Here is a 9,423-nt window from a genome sequence, read left to right as displayed (position 1 = left end):
GGGTAGAGAGGGAGCGGTGAAATTCTTGTGTTAAACTCGTCTCCGTTCTCGAGGCAAACGTGGCAATGGACACGGGAGGGGCAAGCTAAAACATATCACAAACGTCAAAAATAAGAAAACTAGTAAACGTCAAAAATAAGAAAACGAGGTCATATAGATCACGGTCCCGTGTCATCCTTGCACGTGGCGCCAAAATATATTTAAAAAGGGGAATGCAACACGAGGACTTCCCAGGAGGTCACCCATCCTAGTACTACTCTCGCCCAAGCACGCTTAACTTCGAAGTTCTGATGGGATCCGGTGCTTTAGTGCTGGTATGATCGCATCCGACATGCAACTATCTATTTGTTCCTTATGCTTGCCCCTACTACTACTGCTACTACTGCTACTACTACTACTACTACTACTAGTCGTTGGGTGTCATGCGCGGTGGGAAAAGTCAAAGAGGTCGTGGCGGTGCTCGTGTTGTCGGGGTAGAGAGGGAGCGGTGAAATTCTTGTGTTAAACTCGTCTCCGTTGTCGAGGCAAATGTTGCAATGGACACGGGAGGGGCAAGCTAAAACATATCACAAACGTCAAAAATAAGAAAACTAGTAAACGTCAAAAATAAGAAAACGAGGTCATATAGATCACGGTCCCGCGTCATCCTTGTCACGTGGCGCAAAAATATATTTAAAAAGGGGAATGCAACACGAGGACTTCCCAGGAGGTCACCCATCCTAGTACTACTCTCGCCCAAGCACGCTTAACTTTGGAGTTCTGATGGGATCCGATGCTTTAGTGCTGGTATGATCGCATCCGACATGCAACTATCTATTTTTTCCTTATGCTTGCCCCTACTACTACTACTACTAGTACTACTACTACTACTATTACTACTACTACTACTACTACTACTACTACTACTACTACTACTAGTCGTTGGGTGTCATGCGCGGTGGGAAAAGTCACACAGGTCGTGGCGGTGCTCGTGTTGTCGGGGTAGAGAGGGAGCGGTGAAATTCTTGTGTTAAACTCGTCTCCGTTGTCGAGGCAAATGTGGCAATGGACACGGGAGGGGCAAGCTAAAACATATCACAAACGTAAAAAATAAGAAAACTAGTAAACGTCAAAAATAAGAAAACGAGGTCATATAGATCACGGTCCCGTGTCATCCTTGCACGTGGCGCAAAAATATATTTAAAAAGGGGAATGCAACACGAGGACTTCCCAGGAGGTCACCCATCCTAGTACTACTCTCGCCCAAGCACGCTTAACTTCGGAGTTCTGATGGGATTCGGTGCTTTAGTGCTGGTATGATCGCATCCGACATGCAACTATCTATTTGTTCCTTATGCTTGCCCCTACTACTACTGCTACTACTGCTACTACTGCTACTACTACTACTAGTCGTTGGGTGTCATGCGCGGTGGGAAAAGTCAGAGAGGTCGTGGCGGTGCTCGTGTTGTCGGGGTAGAGAGGGAGCGGTGAAATTCTTGTGTTAAACTCGTCTCCGTTGTCGAGGCAAATGTGGCAATGGACACGGGAGGGGCAAGCTAAAACATATCACAAACGTCAAAAATAAGAAAACTAGTAAACGTGAAAAATAAGAAAACGAGGTCATATAGATCACGGTCCCGCGTCATCCTTGTCACGTGGCGCAAAAATATATTTAAAAAGGGGAATGCAACACGATCCGGTGCTTTAGTGTTGGTATGATCGCATCCGACATGCAACTATCTATTTGTTCCTTATGCTTGCCCCTACTACTACTACTACTACTACTACTACTACTACTACTACTACTACTAGTACTACTACTACTACTACTATTACTACTACTACTACTACTACTACTACTACTGCTACTAGTCGTTGGGTGTCATGCGCGGTGGGAAAAGTCACAGAGGTCGTGGCGGTGCTCGTGTTGTCGGGGTAGAGAGGGAGCGGTGTAATTCTTGTGTTAAACTCGTCTCCGTTGTCGAGGCAAATGTGGCAATGGACACGGGAGGGGCAAGCTAAAACATATCACAAACGTCAAAAATAAGAAAACTAGTAAACGTCAAAAATAAGAAAACGAGGTCATATAGATCACGGTCCCGTGTCATCCTTGTCATGTGGCGCAAAAATATATTTAAAAAGGGGAATGCAACACGAGGACTTCCCAGGAGGTCACCCATCCTAGTACTACTCTCGCCCAAGCACGCTTAACTTCGGAGTTCCGATGGGATCCGGTGCTTTAGTGCTGGTATGATCGCATCCGACATGCAACTATCTATTTGTTCCTTATGCTTGCCCCTACTACTACTGCTACTACTGCTACTACTGCTACTACTACTACTACTACTAGTCGTTGGGTGTCATGCGCGGTGGGAAAAGTCAAAGAGGTCGTGGCGGTGCTCGTGTTGTCGGGGTAGAGAGGGAGCGGTGAAATTCTTGTGTTAAACTCGTCTCCGTTGTCGAGGCAAATGTGGCGATGGACACGGGAGGGGCAAGCTAAAACATATCACAAACGTCAAAAATAAGAAAACTAGTAAACGTCAAAAATAAGAAAACGAGGTCATATAGATCACGGTCCCGCGTCATCCTTGTCACGTGGCGCAAAAATATATTTAAAAAGGGGAATGCAACACGAGGACTTCCCAGGAGGTCACCCATCCTAGTACTACTCTCGCCCAAGCACGGTTAACTTCGAAGTTCTGATGGGATCCGGTGCTTTAGTGCTGGTATGATCGCATCCGACATGCAACTATCTATTTGTTCCTTATGCTTGCCCCTACTACTACTACTACTACTAGTAGTAGTACTACTACTACTACTAGTACTACTACTACTACTACTACTACTACTACTAGTCGTTGGGTGTCATGCGCGGTGGGAAAAGTCACAGAGGTCGTGGCGGTGCTCGTGTTGTCGGGGTAGAGAGGGAGCGGTGAAATTCTTGTGTTAAACTCGTCTCCGTTCTCGAGGCAAATGTGGCAATGGACACGGGAGGGGCAAGCTAAAACATATCACAAACGTCAAAAATAGGAAAACTAGTAAACGTCAAAAATAAGAAAACGAGGTCATATAGATCACGGTCCCGTGTCATCCTTGTCACGTGGCGCAAAAATATATTTAAAAAGGGAAGTGCAACACGAGGACTTCCCAGGAGGTCACCCATCCTAGTACTACTCTCGCCCAAGCACGCTTAACTTCGGAGTTCTGATGGGATCCGGTGCTTTAGTGCTGGTATGATCGCATCCAACATGCAACTATCTATTTGTTCCTTATGCTTGCCCCTACTACTACTGCTACTACTGCTACTACTGCTACTACTAGTCGTTGGGTGTCATGCGCGGTGGGAAAAGTCAGAGAGGTCGTGGCGGTGCTCGTGTTGTCGGGGTAGAGAGGGAGCGGTGAAATTCTTGTGTTAAACTCGTCTCCGTTGTCGAGGCAAATGTGGCAATGGACACGGGAGGGGCAAGCTAAAACATATCACAAACGTCAAAAATAAGAAAACTAGTAAACGTCAAAAATAAGAAAACGAGGTCATATAGATCACGGTCCCGCGTCATCCTTGTCACGTGGCGCAAAAATATATTTAAAAAGGGGAATGCAACACGAGGACTTCCCAGGAGGTCACCCATCCTAGTACTACTCTCGCCCAAGCACGCTTAACTTCGGAGTTCTGATGGGAACCGGTGCTTTAGTGCTGGTATGATCGCATCCAACATGCAACTATCTATTTGTTCCTTATGCTTGCCCCTACTACTACTACTACTACTAGTACTACTACTACTACTACTATTACTACTACTACTACTACTACTACTACTACTACTACTACTAGTCGTTGGGTGTCATGCGCGGTGGGAAAAGTCACAGAGGTCGTGGCGGTGCTACTGTTGTCGGGGTAGAGAGGGAGCGGTGTAATTCTTGTGTTAAACTCGTCTCCGTTCTCGAGGCAAATGTGGCAATGGACACGGGAGGGGCAAGCTAAAACATATCACAAACGTCAAAAATAAGAAAACTAGTAAACGTCAAAAATAAGAAAACGAGGTCATATAGATCACGGTCCCGTGTCATCCTTGTCATGTGGCGCAAAAATATATTTAAAAAGGGGAATGCAACACGAGGACTTCCCAGGAGGACAACCATCCTAGTACTACTCTCGCCCAAGCACGCTTAACTTCGGAGTTCTGATGGGATCCGGTGCTTTAGTGCTGGTATGATCGCATCCGACATGCAACTATCTATTTGTTCCTTATGCTTGCCCCTACTACTACTGCTACTACTGCTACTACTGCTACTACTACTACTACTACTACTAGTCGTTGGGTGTCATGCGCGGTGGGAAAAGTCAAAGAGGTCGTGGCGGTGCTCGTGTTGTCGGGGTAGAGAGGGAGCGGTGAAATTCTTGTGTTAAACTCGTCTCCGTTGTCGAGGCAAATGTGGCAATGGACACGGGAGGGGCAAGCTAAAACATATCACAAACGTCAAAAATAAGAAAACTAGTAAACGTCAAAAATAAGAAAACGAGGTCATATAGATCACGGTCCCGCGTCATCCTTGTCACGTGGCGCAAAAATATATTTAAAAAGGGCAATGCAACACGAGGACTTCCCAAGAGGTCACCCATCCTAGTACTACTCTCGCCCAAGCACGCTTAACTTCGGAGTTCTGATGGGATCCGGTGCTTTAGTGCTGGTATGATCGCATCCGACATGCAACTATCTATTTGTTCCTTATGCTTGCCCCTACTACTACTGCTACTACTGCTACTACTGCTACTACTACTACTACTACTACTAGTCGTTGGGTGTCATGCGCGGTGGGAAAAGTCAAAGAGGTCGTGGCGGTGCTCGTGTTGTCGGGGTAGAGAGGGAGCGGTGAAATTCTTGTGTTAAACTCGTCTCCGTTCTCGAGGCAAATGTGGCAATGGACATGGGAGGGGCAAGCTAAAACATATCACAAACGTCAAAAATAAGAAAACTAGTAAACGTCAAAAATAAGAAAACGAGGTCATATAGATCACGGTCCCGTGTCATCCTTGTCACGTGGCGCAAAAATATATTTAAAAAGGGAAATGCAACACGAGGACTTCCCAGGAGGTCACCCATCCTAGTACTACTCTCGCCCAAGCACGCTTAACTTTGGAGTTCTGATGGGATACGGAGCTTTAGTGCTGGTATGATCGCATCCGACATGCAACTATCTATTTGTTCCTTATGCTTGCCCCTACTACTACTGCTACTACTGCTACTACTGCTACTACTGCTACTACTACTACTACTACTACTAGTCGTTGGGTGTCATGCGCGGTGGGAAAAGTCAGAGAGGTCGTGGCGGTGCTCGTGTTGTCGGGGTAGAGAGGGAGCGGTGAAATTCTTGTGTTAAACTCGTCTCCGTTGTCGAGGCAAATGTGGCAATGGACACGGGAGGGGCAAGCTAAAACATATCACCAACGTCAAAAATAAGAAAACTAGTAAACGTCAAAAATAAGAAAACGAGGTCATATAGATCACGGTCCCGCGTCATCCTTGTCACGTGGCGCAAAAATATATTTAAAAAGGGGAATGCAACACGAGGACTTCCCAGGAGGTCACCCATCCTAGTACTACTCTCGCCCAAGCATGCTTAACTTCGGAGTTCTGATGGGATCCGATGCTTTAGTGCTGGTATGATCGCATCCGACATGCTACTATCTATTTGTTCCTTATGCTTGCCCCTACTACTACTACTACTACTACTACTACTACTACTACTATTACTACTACTACTACTACTACTACTACTACTAGTCGTTGGGTGTCATGCGCGGTGGGAAAAGTCACAGAGGTCGTGGCGGTGCTCGTGTTGTCGGGGTAGAGAGGGAGCGGTGTAATTCTTGTGTTAAACTCGTCTCCGTTCTCGAGGCAAATGTGGCAATGGACACGGGAGGGGCAAGCTAAAACATATCACAAACGTCAAAAATAAGAAAACTAGTAAACGTCAAAAATAAGAAAACGAGGTCATATAGATCACCGTCCCGCGTCATCCTTGTCATGTGGCGCAAAAATATATTTAAAAAGGGGAATGCAACACGAGGACTTCCCAGGAGGTCACCCATCCTAGTACTACTCTCGCCCAAGCACGCTTAACTTCGGAGTTCTGATGGGATCCGGTGCTTTAGTGCTGGTATGATCGCATACGACATGTAACTATCTATTTGTTCCTTATGCTTGCCCCTACTACTACTGCTACTACTGCTACTACTGCTACTACTACTACTACTACTACTAGTCGTTGGGTGTCATGCGCGGTGGGAAAAGTCAAAGAGGTCGTGGCGGTGCTCGTGTTGTCGGGGTAGAGAGGGAGCGGTGAAATTCTTGTGTTAAACTCGTCTCCGTTGTCGAGGCAAATGTGGCAATGGACACGGGAGGGGCAAGCTAAAACATATCACAAACGTCAAAAATAAGAAAACTATTAAACGTCAAAAATAAGAAAACGAGGTCATATAGATCACGGTCCCGCGTCATCCTTGTCACGTGGCGCAAAAATATATTTAAAAAGGGGAATGCAACAAGAGGACTTCCCAGGAGGTCACCCATCCTAGTACTACTCTCGCCCAAGCACGCTTAACTTCGGAGTTCTGATGGGATCCGGTGCTTTAGTGCTGGTATGATCGCATCCGACATGCAACTATCTATTTGTTCCTTATGCTTGCCCCTACTACAACTAGTACTACTACTAGTCGTTGGGTGTCATGCGCGGTGGGAAAAGTCACAGAGGTCCTGGCGGTGCTCGTGTTGTCGGGGTAGAGAGGGAGCGGTGAAATTCTTGTGTTAAACTCGTCTCCGTTCTCGAGGCAAATGTGGCAATGGACACGGGAGGGGCAAGCTAAAACATATCACAAACGTCAAAAATAAGAAAACTAGTAAACGTCAAAAATAAGAAAACGAGGTCATATAGATCACGGTCCCGTGTCATCCTTGTCACGTGGCGCAAAAATATATTTAAAAAGCGAAATGCAACACGAGGACTTCCCAGGAGGTCACCCATCCTAGTACTACTCTCGCCCAAGCACGCTTACCTTCGGAGTTCTGATGGGATCCGGTGCTTTAGTGCTGGTATAATCGCATCGAACATGCAACTATCTATTTGTTCCTTATGCTTGCCCCTACTACTACTGCTACTACTGCTACTACTGCTACTACTACTACTACTACTACTAGTCGTTGGGTGTCATGCGCGGTGGGAAAAGTCAAAGAGGTCGTGGCGGTGCTCGTGTTGTCGGGGTAGAGAGGGAGCGGTGAAATTCTTGTGTTAAACTCGTCTCCGTTGTCGAGGCAAATGTGGCAATGGACACGGGAGGGGCAAGCTAAAACATATCACAAACGTCAAAAATAAGAAAACTATTAAACGTCAAAAATAAGAAAACGAGGTCATATAGATCACGGTCCCGCGTCATCCTTGTCACGTGGCGCAAAAATATATTTAAAAAGGGGAATGCAACAAGAGGACTTCCCAGGAGGTCACCCATCCTAGTACTACTCTCGCCCAAGCACGCTTAACTTCAGAGTTCTGATGGGATCCGGTGCTTTAGTGCTGGTATGATCGCATCCGACATGCAACTATCTATTTGTTCCTTATGCTTGCCCCTACTACAACTAGTACTACTACTAGTCGTTGGGTGTCATGCGCGGTGGGAAAAGTCACAGAGGTCCTGGCGGTGCTCGTGTTGTCGGGGTAGAGAGGGAGCGGTGAAATTCTTGTGTTAAACTCGTCTCCGTTCTCGAGGCAAATGTGGCAATGGACACGGGAGGGGCAAGCTAAAACATATCACAAACGTCAAAAATAAGAAAACTAGTAAACGTCAAAAATAAGAAAACGAGGTCATATAGATCACGGTCCCGTGTCATCCTTGTCACGTGGCGCAAAAATATATTTAAAAAGCGAAATGTAACACGAGGACTTCCCAGGAGGTCACCCATCCTAGTACTACTCTCGCCCAAGCACGCTTAACTTCGGAGTTCTGATGGGATCCGTTGCTTTAGTGCTGGTATAATCGCATCGAACATGCAACTATCTATTTGTTCCTTATGCTTGCCCCTACTACTACTGCTACTACTGCTACTACTGCTACTACTACTACTACTACTACTAGTCGTTGGGTGTCATGCGCGGTGGGAAAAGTGAGAGAGGTCGTGGCGGTGCTCGTGTTGTCGAGGTAGAGAGGGAGCGGTGAAATTCTTGTGTTAAACTCGTCTCCGTTGTCGAGGCAAATGTGGCAATGGACACGGGAGGGGCAAGCTAAAACATATCACCAACGTCAAAAATAAGAAAACTAGTAAACGTCAAAAATAAGAAAACGAGGTCATATAGATCACGGTCCCGCGTCATCCTTGTCACGTGGCGCAAAAATATATTTAAACAGGGGAATGCAACACGAGGACTTCCCAAGAGGTCACCCATCCTAGTACTACTCTCGCCCAAGCACGCTTAACTTCGGAGTTCTGATGGGATCCGGTGCTTTAGTGCTGGTATGATCGCATCCGACATGCAACTATCTATTTGTTCCTTATGCTTGCCCCTACTACTACTACTACTAGTACTACTACTACTAGTACTACTACTACTACTAGTACTACTACTACTACTAGTACTACTACTACTACTACTACTACTACTACTACTACTACTACTACTATTACTACTACTACTACTACTACTACTACTACTACTAGTCGTTGGGTGTCATGCGCGGTGGGAAAAGTCACAGAGGTCGTGGCGGTGCTCGTGTTGTCGGGGTAGAGAGGGAGCGGTGTAATTTTTGTGTTAAACTCGTCTCCGTTCTCGAGGCAAATGTGGCAATGGACACGCGAGGGGCAAGCTAAAACATATCACAAACGTCAAAAATAAGAAAACTAGTAAACGTCAAAAATAAGAAAACGAGGTCATATAGATCACGGTCCCGTGTCATCCTTGTCATGTGGCGCAAAAATATATTTAAAAAGGGGAATACAACACGAGGACTTCCCAGGAGGTCACCCATCCTAGTACTACTCTCGCCCAAGCACGCTTAACTTCGGAGTTCTGATGGGATCCGGTGCTTTATTGCTGGTATGATCGCATCCGACATGCAACTATCTATTTGTTCCTTATGCTTGCCCCTACTACTACTGCTACTACTGCTACTACTGCTACTACTGCTACTACTGCTACTACTACTACTACTACTACTAGTCGTTGGGTGTCATGCGCGGTGGGAAAAGTCAAAGAGGTCGTGGCGGTGCTCGTGTTATCGGGGTAGAGAGGGAGCGGTGAAATTCTTGTGTTAAACTCGTCTCCGTTGTCGAGGCAAATGTGGCAATGGACACGGGAGGGGCAAGCTAAAACATATCACAAACGTCAAAAATAAGAAAACTAGTAAACGTCAAAAATAAGAAAACGAGGTCATATAGATCACGGTCCCGCGTCATC

The 9,423-nt window shown here is 46.2% G+C and overlaps 18 non-coding genes across 18 annotated transcripts; all 18 read right to left on the bottom strand.

Moving 5' to 3' along the window:
- Positions 1-209: 209 nt before the first annotated feature.
- On the bottom strand, positions 210-328 carry LOC123417402. The gene has a single exon (XR_006616846.1). It is a non-coding gene; the product is annotated as a 5S ribosomal RNA (ribosomal RNA).
- A 353-nt stretch (positions 329-681) lies between these two features.
- On the bottom strand, positions 682-800 carry LOC123417513. The gene has a single exon (XR_006616950.1). It is a non-coding gene; the product is annotated as a 5S ribosomal RNA (ribosomal RNA).
- Positions 801-1,188: 388 nt separating this feature from the next.
- Positions 1,189-1,307, bottom strand: LOC123417473. The gene has a single exon (XR_006616913.1). It is a non-coding gene; the product is annotated as a 5S ribosomal RNA (ribosomal RNA).
- An 815-nt stretch (positions 1,308-2,122) lies between these two features.
- Positions 2,123-2,241, bottom strand: LOC123417352. The gene has a single exon (XR_006616799.1). It is a non-coding gene; the product is annotated as a 5S ribosomal RNA (ribosomal RNA).
- Positions 2,242-2,600: 359 nt separating this feature from the next.
- On the bottom strand, positions 2,601-2,719 carry LOC123417525. Its single transcript, XR_006616961.1, has one exon. It is a non-coding gene; the product is annotated as a 5S ribosomal RNA (ribosomal RNA).
- A 386-nt stretch (positions 2,720-3,105) lies between these two features.
- On the bottom strand, positions 3,106-3,224 carry LOC123417487. The gene has a single exon (XR_006616926.1). It is a non-coding gene; the product is annotated as a 5S ribosomal RNA (ribosomal RNA).
- A 347-nt stretch (positions 3,225-3,571) lies between these two features.
- Positions 3,572-3,690, bottom strand: LOC123417460. Its single transcript, XR_006616901.1, has one exon. It is a non-coding gene; the product is annotated as a 5S ribosomal RNA (ribosomal RNA).
- Positions 3,691-4,082: 392 nt separating this feature from the next.
- On the bottom strand, positions 4,083-4,201 carry LOC123417481. The gene has a single exon (XR_006616921.1). It is a non-coding gene; the product is annotated as a 5S ribosomal RNA (ribosomal RNA).
- Positions 4,202-4,563: 362 nt separating this feature from the next.
- On the bottom strand, positions 4,564-4,682 carry LOC123417451. The gene has a single exon (XR_006616893.1). It is a non-coding gene; the product is annotated as a 5S ribosomal RNA (ribosomal RNA).
- A 362-nt stretch (positions 4,683-5,044) lies between these two features.
- Positions 5,045-5,163, bottom strand: LOC123417707. The gene has a single exon (XR_006617131.1). It is a non-coding gene; the product is annotated as a 5S ribosomal RNA (ribosomal RNA).
- A 371-nt stretch (positions 5,164-5,534) lies between these two features.
- LOC123417535 lies at positions 5,535-5,653 on the bottom strand. Its single transcript, XR_006616970.1, has one exon. It is a non-coding gene; the product is annotated as a 5S ribosomal RNA (ribosomal RNA).
- A 380-nt stretch (positions 5,654-6,033) lies between these two features.
- LOC123417779 lies at positions 6,034-6,152 on the bottom strand. Its single transcript, XR_006617187.1, has one exon. It is a non-coding gene; the product is annotated as a 5S ribosomal RNA (ribosomal RNA).
- A 362-nt stretch (positions 6,153-6,514) lies between these two features.
- On the bottom strand, positions 6,515-6,633 carry LOC123417495. Its single transcript, XR_006616934.1, has one exon. It is a non-coding gene; the product is annotated as a 5S ribosomal RNA (ribosomal RNA).
- A 332-nt stretch (positions 6,634-6,965) lies between these two features.
- LOC123417585 lies at positions 6,966-7,084 on the bottom strand. The gene has a single exon (XR_006617017.1). It is a non-coding gene; the product is annotated as a 5S ribosomal RNA (ribosomal RNA).
- Positions 7,085-7,446: 362 nt separating this feature from the next.
- LOC123417580 lies at positions 7,447-7,565 on the bottom strand. The gene has a single exon (XR_006617013.1). It is a non-coding gene; the product is annotated as a 5S ribosomal RNA (ribosomal RNA).
- Positions 7,566-7,897: 332 nt separating this feature from the next.
- Positions 7,898-8,016, bottom strand: LOC123417705. Its single transcript, XR_006617129.1, has one exon. It is a non-coding gene; the product is annotated as a 5S ribosomal RNA (ribosomal RNA).
- A 362-nt stretch (positions 8,017-8,378) lies between these two features.
- LOC123417776 lies at positions 8,379-8,497 on the bottom strand. The gene has a single exon (XR_006617184.1). It is a non-coding gene; the product is annotated as a 5S ribosomal RNA (ribosomal RNA).
- Positions 8,498-8,958: 461 nt separating this feature from the next.
- On the bottom strand, positions 8,959-9,077 carry LOC123417545. Its single transcript, XR_006616980.1, has one exon. It is a non-coding gene; the product is annotated as a 5S ribosomal RNA (ribosomal RNA).
- Between the last annotated feature and the right edge of the window lie 346 nt (positions 9,078-9,423).

This window comes from Hordeum vulgare, unplaced genomic scaffold (assembly GCF_904849725.1).
Source record: "Hordeum vulgare subsp. vulgare unplaced genomic scaffold, MorexV3_pseudomolecules_assembly, whole genome shotgun sequence".
NCBI classification, from domain to species: Eukaryota; Viridiplantae; Streptophyta; class Magnoliopsida; order Poales; family Poaceae; genus Hordeum; species Hordeum vulgare.
Note: the sequence above shows the minus strand (reverse complement) of the source record. Positions and strands in the feature narration are given on the sequence as shown.